Genomic DNA, 14,377 nt, shown 5'->3' with positions numbered 1-14,377 from the left:
GCAACCCCAAGTAACCCCATGCTGGCTCTGAAACCATTTCCACTAGAAGAAATTGGCAAGATCCAAGGGAAGCTTCCACAAGCTCAGGCTGAATATGCCTCCCGCTTCAAGTGCCAGACTTGGTCCTGTGTGAATTCTATAATTTTAAATTGTTGCACCAGAGCATCAGGAGATGATGACACACTTGTCCTTTGGAGGGAATTGAGCAATGGAAATATGCCTTAGAGACATGATAAATGCTGCAATCGTCAATCCTTCGAAACGAGAGTCTCTCCCGAGATAGGAGTGAGTGATTGATTGCACACCATCTTTACTGAAGGATACTTAAACTGCGTCTACATGACTCCAGGCAGTGGTACACTCAGAAACATCTAGATAATGGACCCAAATGTGCACCCTTCCAGAAATTTAGAGGGACTCATGTACCTGGAAATGTGAGCACCAGTCCCATTTTGGCCATTTACATGCTGCTTGAATGTGACCAAGTCCTTTTTCCTCTCTGACCCTCTATATCCACATATTTTAACAGAAATCACAGGTTTACCATGAGGACTGAGTGATACAGTATTTGCGAAAGCAGTTCTAAAGTCCTATATGGAGGTTTGTTTTAATCTTATGGCATTAATCACTTGAGAATCAAATAGAAGCCTCTGATAGAACATCCTAAATTTAAAGCCTTTTACAGAATATGGAAAAACAAAGTTGTCCTCATCATACCAAAATTAGTGGCATGCCAAGGCAAGTGCTTTACCACTGAGCTACACTCCCAGCCGTGATTTGTTTTAAGATGGAGAAATCGCCTCCCACTGTCATTAACATTTGTCTCTGAAGAAATTGACTTGCCAAAGGTTGAAATCATTTTTGGGGCTCAAATGAAAGCAATGATTGCATGTTTTTTTCTCAGACACATTGGAAAACTGTCTTGAATTATAATAGTCTCTATATGATGAAGTGAGAGTTCAGAAAAGATTTAAGCTCTGAATTTCATAATCAACTATGGAATGACAAGCCAGAGGGCTGGGGTATAGCTCAGTGGTAGAGCACTGGTCCAGCATCCACAAGGCTCAGAGTTCCATCTCTAATACCAAAAAAGAAAAAAGAAATCAGGGTTTTAAAAAGAATTTTGCTGTTGTCCATGTTAATGTTTTTTTCTTAGTGCAACTCTGGTTTTATCATTTATTTCTGATTTAACTATTCAACCTTCTTTCTTCAACTCCAGGTCTCAGTAGACTTCTAGACTATGAATCTCCTTACTGTTTTTCCAAAAACTGTCATTTCTCTTATACTTTCCCCCCAAAATTACGATTTATGCTATAAGAAACACTTAAATGCCAGTTGCATCAGATGCATACAAGATAACACAGGATTATTTTTTTAGACCTTATCACAACCTGGCTTTGAAAGCTACCTGACAGCACTTATCCACTTAAAGTGTTAATTGCACTGTAAAACGTGAGACTTTGAATGAAAACAATTTTTATAGCTCTAGTAGAGATTGTGTGACAGATGCTGCTTTTGTGAGCATTTTCAAGTTTATCTTTAACCTGGAGAAATAACCCCAGGGGAGATTCTCAAATTATCACAATTCTTCCTTAGGTACGTATTCCTTGGATCTGAGAAAATATGAACAAAGTAAATTTCTTCATTGTCCTAGCTCAACAGAATTGTTACATAGCTGCTACTGTAGCTTCCTGTGGACACACTTCAAATAGGCACTAGAGGTTGTCCATCCAGTAAATGCCCCCACACATCCATCTCCTGGGGTTTGTGAAAAATATGTGATAATGAATTGGGCTCATTTGAACTAAATTTCTATAAACTTCAGCCAGGTTACCTTTTCTGTTTCTTTCCCACTTTTTTTTTCCTTCTTTTTGCAAATGTAGTTTTGCACCTGTCACTAATTTAGAGACCCAGAAATTACACATGGAACTACTTACAGTAATGGCAATCCAACCTTTATAACCTCAGATTTATGATCACATGGCTATTTGAGTACACAGTGTTTTAGAGCCATGTAATTTTTTATTTGAGCAAGAGATTGCCAACACAAGATTGAAGTTCCCACAAGTAGTGAATGGCACCTGTGGTTAACATTATGAAGTAGATTTCAAACAGTCAACTGTCAGTTATCCACGTGTGAATTATTGATCCTCACCTCAGGCCAGGTTTCCTATGTCACCTTTTAGCTGACCTTCTAAATGAGAAACACTCTGCTGTCCAATCCAGATGAGCAGATAAGCAATCCTATAAAGCCTCTTTATCAGTCTTCTAATATAATTGAGCACCTACTCTTTACAAGTCCTCATAGAAAACTTTGTGACATCTAGATACTTGAACCTGGTTTTTCACAGCTCTTTCTTCATAACTTGACCCCACTTTATGTCTTTTACTTTATTTCCCACCAACTCCCAGGGATTGGCCTGCCCTGCTCTGTTAAGGCTAATCTCTTTGCCCCAAGAACAAGCCATATTTATCCTTGTCTCCAAGCACACTGCATCCTAAAATGCCTTTCCTAATTCTTCCATCTTTTCAAATCCTCTCTATCATTCAAGGTCAGGTTTAAGTAAACTTCTACTCCACGAAGCATGCTCCAAATGCATTGTTATTCATTGTTCTCATCTCCTCTGAACTGGTAATGTGAATTTTCTGTCTCTTCTACCTTCTTGGCTGCCACCAGCCTGATCCAAGCCACCACCCCTTGCCTGGACACCAGTCTCTTGACAGGTTTTTCTGCTACTGCCCTTGCCTCCCAACGCCACTGTCAACCTGTCATCTAGAGGGATCTTGTTAAAAAGTCAGATCTGTCACTCCACTCAAAACCCCGTAGTTACTCCCCATTTTATAGATAACAAATATGCTCTGCACCCCCATCCCTCCCTAGGCAGCCTTTCTGATCTCCCTCTCCTCTTCCATTTCCCCTCTCCAATCCATCTCCCCTTTACTCTGGTGCAACCACATTGGCCTCTTAGCTACTCTTCCAGCATTTCAGAGATGAACACACCTCAGTTTGCCTCCTCTAGCCCTTGTTCCTCTCTGCAACCCTCTTCCTCTGTCACCCTCTTGACTGACTCCCCCAGTCCCATCATATCTTCCCTTCCATTGACAACTACCTCAACTAATCTATTGACTTCTCCATCCTCCACACTGCCCTTCCCCTTGTATGCTCTCCAAGTTCCCATTTCTAAAGCATCCATCATTATCTAGTATACCTTATCATTTATTGGTTGATTGTATTTATTGTTTATGGTCTGCTTCATCCCACTAGGACATTAACCCCATGGAAGCAGAGATCTTTGTCTAGTTTGTTCATCCACTGAAATCTTCCAGATGCCAGGGACAATTGCTAGGTGAATAGTATGCTCACTAACATATATTAATGAAAGAACAAAATCCTCTGGCACTGATGGTCTCTGTCACACAATTTAACCCTGAATTAAGAGACAGTCTGCTCTTAACTTCTGTTTCACATATTCTCTAAGCCAAATTATATAGTCACTGGGGCAAAGATTCATGTCTCAGTCTCTGTTCCTAACACAGATCCACAAATGCCTAACACAAAATAGGTATCTAATAAGTTCTTGTTAACTCATTATTACCAAGATGATCTCCTCCTGTACCATAGAAAGCTCCTGAGGTCAGGGGCTGGAATATGTTCAGAAAATAAAAACAAAAGTATAGTGTATGTTGAATATTATTCTAAAACCAGTGCCGATATAAACAAATCAATAATACTGTATAAAAAAAAACAGATAAAGATATGTTTTGAATTCTGTGATTGAGTTATTTACAGCATGTTCTTCCATTGGCTTGAATATCATTAACTGAACATTATTCATATATCAATTTTTTCATCATTTATTTGGGAGTTATCCAAATCCCTAGGTTCTTCTGCAAGTCTGCTTACCTTTTGATACTTCCAGTATTTATTTGAACCTTCAAAAGACTTAATGGCTGGAAGTGCTAAAAAAAAAAAAAAAAAAAGTTTTTTTAGCCAGGTTCTTGGCTCATGCTTTTAATTCCAGCAACTTGGGAGGCTAAGGCAGGAGGATTGCAAGTTGGATGCCATCCTGAGCAACTCAAGGCCCTAAGCAATTTAGCAAGACCCTGTCTCAAAATAAAAATTAAAAGTGTTGGGGATATACCTTGGTGGTAAAGCACCCCTGGCTAGGTTCATTCCCTGGTACAAAAAAGAAAAAAAAAAGTAGCTTATTTGATTAAATAACTAATATCTAATATATGAAGCACTTAGTACATTGCCTGAGAAGGAGTAGGTGCCTTAGTTCTGTCTTCTCTCCCCCTTAAAATGAAAGTTCCCACTTGGGATAATACAGACTTTCATTATCCATGCTATCTAGGATTTTCTGTTAAGGCTAAGTTGGACTTGTTGCTTACTCTCTTGCAATCTTTTTATTAGCATTTTTTCAGAATATTTAGATGTTATCTGATAGATGCACATTGTTAATCTTAGTTCCAGAAGAAAGAAATCAAATTTCAATGACCGGCTTTGGCGAAGAGCCAAGGACAAAACTACATAACAAAACAGGGTTTCTACTGGTCCTTCACACATTGCAGCCCAGCCACGTGGACCTTGTGGTTCCCCCTAACCTCTTTTCAATTAAGCCACTTCTTTGGGACAAGGTAAATACTCTGATTTTACTATTATTTTGCTTTGTGTTAAGCAACTAAACACGTTAGAGACTGCTGTGCTTTTGTCTTACACTTTTCTAAAGCTCTGCCTTTAGTATAGTAATTAAAATCACAGACCTATTGTAAATATTGTCTTTGCAAGGTTTTTCAGTGGATTAAAATATGATGTAAATAAGAAACCAGAGTGAAGTTTCACATGGGGATGGCCAGACTTGCATAGAAACCTTTGCCATTTACAAAGAAATCCCTTTATGGTTGAGAGAACCTCATATCAAGCTGAAGTTACCCACAATAGAAGCAATTGACCCAAGGAGAAACAGTCAATTGTCAAGTACAAACCTGAAATCTGATGTTATATATATTTCATTAATATTTCTTCAGCAATGTCAATAATATAAGGGGCATGCTGGGTGACAGGGTCAAATACCTTTTCTTTGGACTTTTGATAACAAAGCAAATCCTGACATCATTCAAAACCCAACCCTACCAAAACGTTAGCGCTGATTATTTTGGAGCATGTTAGTCTTCTCCTTCTATTTATAGAACTCTTGTTGTCTCTGTCACATCTTTCACCTTTATGAGCTCCTCAAGGTCAAAGACTACATTATAATGCACTTCTTGAGAGGCCCAGAAAACACAGAGTGTTAGGTAATTGGTTATCTTGATTTGAGATGTTTTCAGTTTATATTACTGATTGAACATTTACTGTGCTTAAGATATTGAAAAAGAAAAATGCCAAAGAAAACTAAAACAAGGAAAGGTTTTGGGACTAGAAATGCCGTAGGGAAATATAGTGATAACTCTTCTGAGAATCAAGGTTCATAAAATAGACTGTAGATATAAATAGAAGTTAAATAATGAGCATGAAATTGGTAGCTTGAATGGATTTCACCCATTGACTATATTTCTTTTAAATGAAATGTCTTAAAAGACAACTGAGCCAAGAATATTAACTGCCCAAACGTGCAACTCTTCATATTGGCTTTAGTATTTGGAAAAAAAAATGTATTCTGCTGTTAATAAATATGTAAACTTGGAAAACCAACTTGGACCTGGTGCTGTGGCACACACCATAATATCAGCAACTCAGGAGGCTGAGGCAGGAGGATCACAAGCTTGAAGCCAGCCTCAACAATTTAGTGAGGCCCTAAGCAGCTTATTGAAGCCCTGTCTCAAAAATAAAATATAAAAAGGGCTGGGAATGTAGCTCAGTACCAAAAATAAACAAAAAACCCAAACAGATAAACTAACAAAAACAGAATTTTGACCTTCTGTATGGCCAAAGATATCAGTTCTAAAGCAAAAATGTAACTTTTACTACTTAAAAATCCCATAGAACTAAGTGTACTCCCTTTGCATTTCTGCCCACCCTATAACTACTGCTTGGAGGACCCTGATTGGATATGTATTTAGCCTTCATTATGCAAGGAAGCCAGTTAGGAAAAGATAATATGTGAAGACTAATTTTAATACTGTTTAATGACCACCAAATTGAACAATACTTAAACAAATGCCTTGGAATTCTATGACCCTGATGGAACATTCTCCCTAATCTTTTCTATCAAAATATGACACACACAGGAAAGTGCCTAATGTGTTATCACAAGAAAACATGCCCGTGTAATTAACACCTAAAGAAACAGAACAGTATCAGTTCTCCAGCAGCCTCCTGGCTATTCTGATTTCTAACCCATTGATTAGTTTGGCCTGTTTTTGAACTTTTATATAAAAATCAAATCATATGTTGTTGATTCTTTTGTGTCTGAAGTCTGTTATTCAGCGTTTGTGAGATTAATCACATTTACAGTATAATTGTACTTCATTCTCTTTACTGTATGCTGATTTATTGTGTGACTATCACAATACATTTATTATCTATCCTCTTTGTGGGCATTTCAGTGGTTTACAGTATTGAAGATAGTTCCCTATAAACATTTTTTTCTTTCTTTCTTTTTTTCTTTCTTTCTTTCTTTTCTTTTCTTTTATTCTTTTTCTTTTCTTTTCTTTTCTTTGAGACAAAGCCTCACTAAGTTGCTGTGACTGACCTCCACCTTGCAATCCTCCTGCCTCAGCCTTTTGAGTCACGAGGATTATAGGCAGGTGCCACCACACCCAGCATAGGTGTTTTCGTTTTTTGCTTTTTGACAAATTTCACATTTAGATCTGAAATTCACATGGTATTGGTCTGAGTGTATCATGCAAGGTAGAGAGGTTTATTCTTTTCCATATGGATAACTAATTGATTTAAATTTAATGAAAAATCATCTATTCCCCACTACCCAGCAGTGACATTTTTATCATAAACCAGATGACCTTAGTATGTGTGTGACTGATTCTGGACTTGGTTCTCATGCATTGATCTATCTTTATATCTTTGTACCAATTAACATATTTTCCTAATTAATGTAGCTTTATAATTGCTTTTGCTATCTGGGGTAGAAGTTCTCCAGAGTCATTCTTCATCTTCAAGATTCCCTTTGCTATTATTGGCCCTTGGAATTTCCACATAAATTGTAGACTGAGCATGTCAGTTTCTGCACAAAAGTGCTGCAATTTCAGTTGCCATTGTTATTAATCTGTAGATAGTTGACAGTCTCCCAATCCATGAACATGGGATATCATTTATTTAGGTATTCATTCATTTTTTTCAATAATATTTTTGAGGTTTTAGTGTAGAGATTTTACACGTATTTTGTTAGATTTTTCCCCAGTGGTTTGATGTTTGTTTGTTTGTTTGTTGTGTGGTGCTGGGGATTGAACCCAGGGCCTTGTGCTTGCGAGGCAGGCACTCTACCAACTGAGCTATATCCCCAGCCCTGGTTTGATGTTTTTGATGCTATCATAAAAATAAAAAACATTTTTAAAATTTCATTTTCTGTTTGTTGCTGTCTACAGAAATAGAACTGCTTCTTGGATATTGTGCTTTTACCTAGTAACTGCTAAATTCTCTTATCAGCTATAGTGGTGTTTTGTAGATTTTTAGAAACATATTCATGTCATCCATGAATAATGTTAGTTTTATTCTTTTTCCAATTCTTGTGTGTTTTTCTCTTATTGCATTGAACAGTATCTCCCATTCATGATTGAATAGAAGTAGTGATAGCTGCCATCCTTATTCCTGATCTCAGGATGAAAACTAAATATTTCACTGCCCACTATTATGATGACCACTTTAGTGTATTTTGTTTGTTGGTTTTTATTTTTTAACAAATTTTTTTATCAGCCTAACGAAGTTCCCTTTCCTTCCTACTTAAAAGATCTTTTAAGATCATGAATGAACTGGGCATGGTGGTGCATGCCTATAATCTCAGCAACTCTGGAGGCTGAGACAGGAGGATTGCAAACTTTAAGGCTAGCCTCAGCAACTTAGTGAAGAAACCCTAAGCAACTTAGTGAGACCCTGTCTCAAAATAAAAAATAAAAAGGACTGGGGATGTGACTCAGCAGTTAAACACTCTGGGTTCAATCCCTGACACCAAAAATAAATAAATAAACAAAATTCCAAATGAATGTTGAATAACATTAAACGCTTTCATATAGAATGTTTTTGGTAATGCTATAATAGCCAGGAGGAAGACTTAAAATACAAGCAAATGCTTACTATGTATACTTTAATATCACATTGTAATATATTTAAGATAGAAGAACTAGTGAAAACCTGCCAATCAGCCCATAACCTCTAGTGGTCTGGCTACATGTGTTTTGACACTCGGGTTCTCACTTGTTTGTTTTTCTGGAGACCATTGTCTTCACATTAAGGGTGCTTGGCACAGTGAATTGAAAACAAAAGAGCAATGTGTCACATCATTTTTTTTCCAGACTAAACAACTCTGAGTAACCGAAGTGGCTTTCCCCTCCTGCTGATTCCAAGCTGCTATAGGAGCTTCAGCAGTGAAGTGCTATTTAAAGTCACGTACCCACTCTATCCGGTCTGGGTTGTGGGGTATCCTTTACAATGGTTGAGGGACGGGCATAGAAGAGAAGCCGTATTTGGTAGACCTTCAGTGGCTCTCTCCTTTCTGAGCAGCCACGAACTGTCCTTAAGTATTGCTATTGTGTCTTCTTTTCCACTCCTCTTCCCCATTTCCATTTCTCTATTCAAAGCCAAAATCAAAATGTAGAGGTTGGGGGCCATCCAGGGAAGACATTCCAACTTCTTTTTTCTACCCTATGATCCTCTTCATCCTTCTTCTCCTCCTCTTCTCCCACCTGTCCTCCCTTAAAGCAGCTTTTGTTTCACAGCAAAATTGAACAGAAGGTTCAAAGTTTTCCAGTAGACTTCCCACACCCACCCAACCATGCACAGCCTCCCCCAAGGTCAACATCCCCAATCAGAGTAGAACAGTTGTTACTATTTTTTTTTTTTTTGAAATATTGTATTTTATAGTTTCACATTTTGTTGGCATGCCTTTTTGAAACTTTTCCTTTCTGGTCTATGAGGATTTTATTCTGCTGTTTTTGTTTCCAATAAGATTTTTACATGAGATTTGCCCACGATTTTTTTCTATTGTCTATTTTGAAAACAAATTGAGTTTTCCTATACTTTCATAATGGGGAGGAGGGTCCAACAAGACAGATTTTATAATTCTTTGCTCCAGGACTACTCCTGTTTGTTTGTTTACATTGTACATGTAATTATATCAATGTATATTATACATGTTAATATATGTACACAATTCACACACACACACACACACATATGGTTTCTTTCAGAGATCTGCCTGCCTCTCTTTGCCTTTTTATTATTTTTTAATTTAAAGAAAGTAGTAGATCACTTAGCAAGGGAGAATTAATTTAAAGCAAGAAATGTCATTGTTACTATTGATGAACCAAGTGATACATCTTGATCACCCAGCATTTGTAGCTGACCTTGGGGTTCACCCTAGATCTTGGGTATTCTGTGGGTTTGAACAAATGTGTGAACATTTATCGCGACCATTATAGTATCATATAGAATCTGTTCTTTATCCTAAAAACCTTTTGTGCTCCACCTGTTCACTCCTCTCCTTAACCCCTGGTAGCCATGGATATTTTTCCTGTCTCCAGAGTTATACCTTACTCAGTGGCATATAGTTGGAATCATGCAGTATGTACTGGTTTCAGATGGGCTTCCTATATGTCTTTTTGTGACTCGATAACCCCTTTCTCTCAGGGATAAATATTTCATCATCTGAATGTTTATCCATTCATCTACTAAAGGCTGTCTTGGTTGCTTCCAGGTTTTAGCAATTATTTTTTGTATTTCCATTCATTTGGGTAGATACCAAGGAGTGGGATTGCAGGATTGTACGATAGGAAAATGTCTAGTCTTTTGAGAAATTGCCAAGCTGTCCCTCAAAATAGCTGTCCCATTTTGCATTCCTCCCAGCAGTAAATGAGAGCTTGTATTTCTCTGTATCCTTGTCAGCATTTGGTACTGTCAGTGTTTGCGGTTTGGCCATTCTGATAGATATACAGTAGTATCTTATTAATTTGCAACTCCCTAATGACGTATGATGTTGAAGATTTTATCTTCTTTGATGTGTTGTCTGTTCAGATCTTTGGTTCATTTTCTTACCAAGTTGTTCATTTCCTTGTCAAGTTTTAAGAGTTCTTTATATATTTTGGATAACAGTCCTTTAACAGATGGGTGGTAGTTCATATTTTTTCCTCCCAGTTTGTGGTTTACCTCCTCATTCTCTTGACATTGCTTTGTGCAGAACAAAAATATTTCATTTTAATGAAGTTTAGCTTACCAATGATATCTTCCAAGGCTCATGCCTTTGGTGTTGTATCTAAAAAGAATCATCGCCATACCCAAGGTCCTCTAGGTTTCCCCCATGTTGTCTTTGATGAATCTTATAGTTTTGCATTTTACATTTCGATCTATCTTCAATTTTTGAGTTGATTTTTATGAAGGAAGTATGTGGGTAGCCACCACTTTTGTATGTGGCTCTCCAGTTGCTCTAGCATCGTTTGTTGGAAAAACTACCTTCTATTTCTTATGTTGCCTTTGCTCCTTTGACAGAGTTCAGTTGACTACCCTTGGACATGTCGATTTCTGGACTCTTCTGTTCTTCTGACCTTTTTGTCTGTTCTTTTGCCAGTACAGCACTACCTTGATTACTGTAGCTTTATATAAAGTCTTAAAAGTGGATAGTGTAGGCCCTCTTGATTTTTCTCCTTCAATATTACATTGGTTCTTCTGGGTCTTTTACTTCTCCATATAAACTTTAGAACCAATTCATTGATATCCACAGCATTATTTATTGACAGTTTGATTAGGATTGTAATCTATAGATCAAGTCAAGAGGAACTGATATCTTGGTAATATTGAGTCTTCCTATTCATGAACATAAGAATTATCTCCATTTTTAAAAGTTTTTTGATCTCTTTCATTAGTTTTATAATTTTCCTCATACATATTTTATACATTTTTTAGATTTATATCTAAGTATTTCCTTTTGGGAGGGCTAATATAAATGGCAAAATGTCTTTAATTTTAAATTCCACTTATTCATTGTTGGTATATTTAAAAAAAAAAAGCAGTCAATTTTTTTTTTTTTTTTTTTTTTTTTTTTGAGATGTGTTCTCAATCTCATAGGCTCAAACAGTCCTTCTGCCTCACCCTCTCAAGTAGCTGGGACAACAGGCACATGCCACCACACCTGGGTTGGCTTTTGTATATTAACTTTCTATCTAGCAGCCAATCTATAATTGCTTATTAGTTCCAAGAGAGTTTTTCCTTGTTGTTGATTCTTTCAGATTTACCACATAGCTGATCAGATCATTTGCAAACAAAGATGTTTCAATTCATCCTCCCAATCTGTGTACCTTTTATTTTCTTTTCTCATCTTATTACATTAGCTAGAACTTCCAGCACAATGCTGAAAACAAGAAGTATGAAGGGGTAACCCTCCTTGTTCCTGGTCTTAACAGGAAACCTTGAATTTCTCACCACTAAGTATAATGTTTAATTACAATTTTTTGTGTGTATTCTAGTTTGCTGGGAGTTTTTATCATGCACAGGTGTTGAATTTTATCAGATTCTTTTTTGAAATCTGTTGATAGGATCATATACTTTTTCTTCTTTAGCCTAATGATATGATGGGCTACATTAATTGCCTTTTGAATGTTGAACCAGCCTTGCATTCCTAAGATAAATCTCACTTGGTCATGGTATATAATTCTTATACGTTATTGGGTTCAGTTTACTAATATTTTATTGAGGATTTTTGTTATCTATATTCTTGAGAGGTTTGGTTTATGGACTTGAGGGTTTTTTCTTGTATTTGTCTTGTTTTTGTTAGGATAATGCTGGCTCCATGGAATGAGTTAGCAGTTATTGCTTTTGCCTCCATCTTCTGAAAGAGATGATAGAGAATTGGTATAATTTCTTCCTTAAATGTTTGATAGAATTGACCAATGAATGCATCTTGCTAGGTGTTTTCTGTTTCGGGAGGTAATTAATTATTACTGGTTCAGCTTTTTTCTTTCTTTCTTCCTTTCTTTCTTTCTTTGGGGGGAGGGGTATGGCTCTGGGGATCAAACCCAGGGTACATTACCACTGAACCACATACCCAACCCTTTTTATTTTTTATTTTGAGACAAGGTCTCACTAAGTGGCCCGGGATGGTCTTGAGCTTGCGATCCTCCTGTCTCAGCCAGGTGTGTGCCACCACACCTGGCAGTTCGATTTCTTTAATAGATCTAAGCCTATTCAGATTGTCTGTTTCTTCCTGTGTGAGTTTTAGCAGATTGTGTCTTTCAAGGAATCCTTTTCATCTAGGTTACTGACTTTGTGGACATAGAGTTGTTCATAATATTTCCTTATTAGCCTTTTTGTTTGTTTGCTTGGTACTAAGGATTGACCCAGTCTCATGCTAAGCATGTGCTCTCCCACTGAGCTATAGCCCCAACCTATTATCCTTTTAATGTCTGTGAGAGATGTTGTGATGTCTGCTCTTTCATTTCTGAATGAGCACCATTCTTCACTTGCTGCTACTGTATACTTGGCAAAGTAGCAATTTCAAAATCAACAAGAGTAACTGTTTCAACAGTTAGCCTTAGTCCTGATTAGATCCTTACTTAATAACATCTCCCTTTAGAAACACATGAAGGTAACCTTAACAAAAGAACATGCTTGAGCTAGTTTGACCACAGTGAGAAGAGGACATGAATATCTAGCTAAGGAAGCAAAAGAAATGGTTAATATAAATGAGAGTGTTTTCCTGCCATTTTTTCCCCTCTCCCAGTACCTCAGGACTGGCTTGGGCAAGTTTTCTAAACAAGATGTGACCCATGCAAGAAAAAATGAACTTCTAAAGATCAAAAATGAGCAGAATCTTCTCTGAAGCTAATGATAAGCCTAAACCTTCTCTAAGATTTCATAGATCTGAATTTGAAGACTTGCTGTGAAGTTTTTCTGGTTTATTATAAAAAAAATGTGCAGGTAGAGATAGATATTGGTATGCTTCAATCTCTATCAAATCTATCAGTGAGAAATCAAACAGCAGAACACTGGATTTGGTTTTTAATATAGTCTAACTAAACAGCAAAAGGAAACCATCTTTTCTTCTGTTAAAGAAACAAATGACACACAAAAAAAATTCATTTGTAAAGCTTTTCTTAATTCATTGTGCCCAAAATAAGGAGTTCTATATTCAGAAAAACCACAACAGAATTCAAGTCCCAGCTCTAATACAAATTAACTATGTGACATCGAGCAAATTATTTAACTCTTTATGTCCAGTTTTTAATCCTGTTATGTGGCAAAAATAATTGCACATAACCCCCAGGACTTTTTTATTTATAAATCATACATTATACATCATATGTACAAAATCACATATATGATGGATATGAGCTACAATGCCTGTCATATAATAAGTGCTTAAAAATTGTTAACTACTATTATTAAATTGTACTTCTGCTAATGGGATCTAGAGTCTTTTTCCTCCTTCACTAAACAGAAAAACTCACAATACCATTGAAGGATAAGTAGTGAATCAATAGAATTTAGGGGCTTGGAGTGCTGCAGTTCAGCAGTAGAGTATGTACTAGTATGCTTGAGGCCTGGGGTTCAATTCTCAGCTCCAAAAGGAAAATAAAAATATTTTTATCAAAGTAACAATTACATGTAGTTTTTTTGTTTGTTTTGTTTTGTTGTAGTGATGGGGATGAAACCTAGGGCCTCACATATGCCAGGCAAGGATTCTACCACTGAGACATATCCCTGGTGAATGGTTTTTCCAAAATCAAATAACATAAAGCCTTTGATAAAGAATTCAGTCTTCAGCTGGGCGTGGTGGCACATGCCTGTAATCCCAGCAACTGGGGAGGCTGAGACAGGAGGATGACAAGTTGGAGATCAGCCTCAGCAATTTAGCAAGACTCTAAGCAACTTAGTAAGACCCTATCTCAAAATCAAAAATAAAAAAAGGTATAGCTCAGTGGTTAAGCACCCCAGACTTTGAACACAGGTACCAAAAAAAAAAAAAAAAATTTATTTAAATCTTTTTTTTTTTTTTTTTTTTTTTTTTCGGTGCTGGGGGTTTGAAGCCAGCCTCAGCAACTTAGTGAGACCCTGTCTCAAAAGAAAAGATAAAAAGGGCTGGGGATGTGGCTCAATGGTAGAGCACCCCTGGGTTCAGTCCCCAGTATCTGGGAGGAAAAATTGTGATTCTCAGTGCCACAATCAGTTCCCACTCCTCAAAGACAATGATTTCAGACATTCACCTCCATTTCTTTA

At 36.9% G+C, this 14,377-nt stretch overlaps 1 protein-coding gene across 13 annotated transcripts in view; it reads left to right on the top strand.

The window, feature by feature from the left end:
* PPARG (peroxisome proliferator activated receptor gamma) overlaps positions 1 to 14,377 on the top strand; it is a 138,792-nt gene that overhangs the window by 66,692 nt on the left and 57,723 nt on the right. For 4 of the 13 annotated variants that reach the window (XM_079122294.1, XM_079122295.1, XM_079122296.1 and 1 more), the window contains exon 3: positions 4,469 to 4,638. The exons of the other annotated variants lie outside the window; for them this stretch is intronic. The gene's annotated coding sequence lies outside the window, so the exon portion shown is untranslated. The remainder of the gene's footprint in view (positions 1 to 4,468; positions 4,639 to 14,377) is intronic. 13 annotated transcript variants of the gene reach the window in all.

This window comes from Sciurus vulgaris, assembly GCF_902686455.1.
Source record: "Sciurus vulgaris genome assembly, chromosome: 19".
In the NCBI taxonomy this organism is placed as follows: Eukaryota; Metazoa; Chordata; class Mammalia; order Rodentia; family Sciuridae; genus Sciurus; species Sciurus vulgaris.
This window is presented reverse-complemented; position numbering and strand designations above follow the sequence as displayed.